The sequence below is a fragment of the Tigriopus californicus genome, chromosome 3, assembly GCF_007210705.1.
Source record: "Tigriopus californicus strain San Diego chromosome 3, Tcal_SD_v2.1, whole genome shotgun sequence".
Lineage (NCBI taxonomy): Eukaryota > Metazoa > Arthropoda > Copepoda > Harpacticoida > Harpacticidae > Tigriopus > Tigriopus californicus.
Window position 1 is genome coordinate 10,610,131 of NC_081442.1, and position 780 is coordinate 10,610,910.

Sequence of the window (780 nt, forward strand, 5' to 3'; positions counted from 1 at the left end):
GGGAAAATCATCGGCCCTCATGAGCAAAAGTGCGACCTCATGTTCTTGGATTTGGGCGTCGGCTACTCATGAAAAAAAACAGAGGCATCCATGATAAACGTTTTTCTCCACCAATTAGTTGGCGGTGCTCATTTTTAAATTTGTTCCAAATTGTTAAAAGGTTTAGATAGAGGCTTAGGTTAAGTCAGGGAAGGAGAAATACCAGAAGTGTGGAAAAGAGGAAGAGTACTACCGCAACATAAAAAAGAAAGAAAAAGACAATGCTGAAAACTACCGACCGGTGTGTATTCTTCCAGCAGCAAGTAAGCCTTTGGAAGAGATCATCCGGATACAACTGTCTAAGCATCTTGAGAAGAGAGGAATATTGCCCAAGTCACACTACGGATTTCGGCCCGGTTTCTCGACAATTCAAGCGGCGGGAGCAATTCATCATGACTGGACAAAGGCTCGTCAGGATGGTCTCCACTGTGGAGCACTCTTTTTTCCATCTTCCGGCTACTTTTGACACCTTGGACGTTGACTTGCTCATTGCAAAGCTGATCACATACGGTATGTCTCATATTGTGACCACACTTATCAGATCATACCTGACAGGAAGAACACAGTGTACAGAGTTTGGGGGGTGAAATCAGAGCTTATCATTGTGAAAATTGGAAGCCCACAAGGGTCAAAGATCTCCCGCGTTTTTCACAGGACTTTACAAATTCCAAAAAGTATGTCTGGAATTGTGTAGGATTCATTTGCACTTGGGTTAAAGTTTAGAAATAAAGTCAGTCTTAG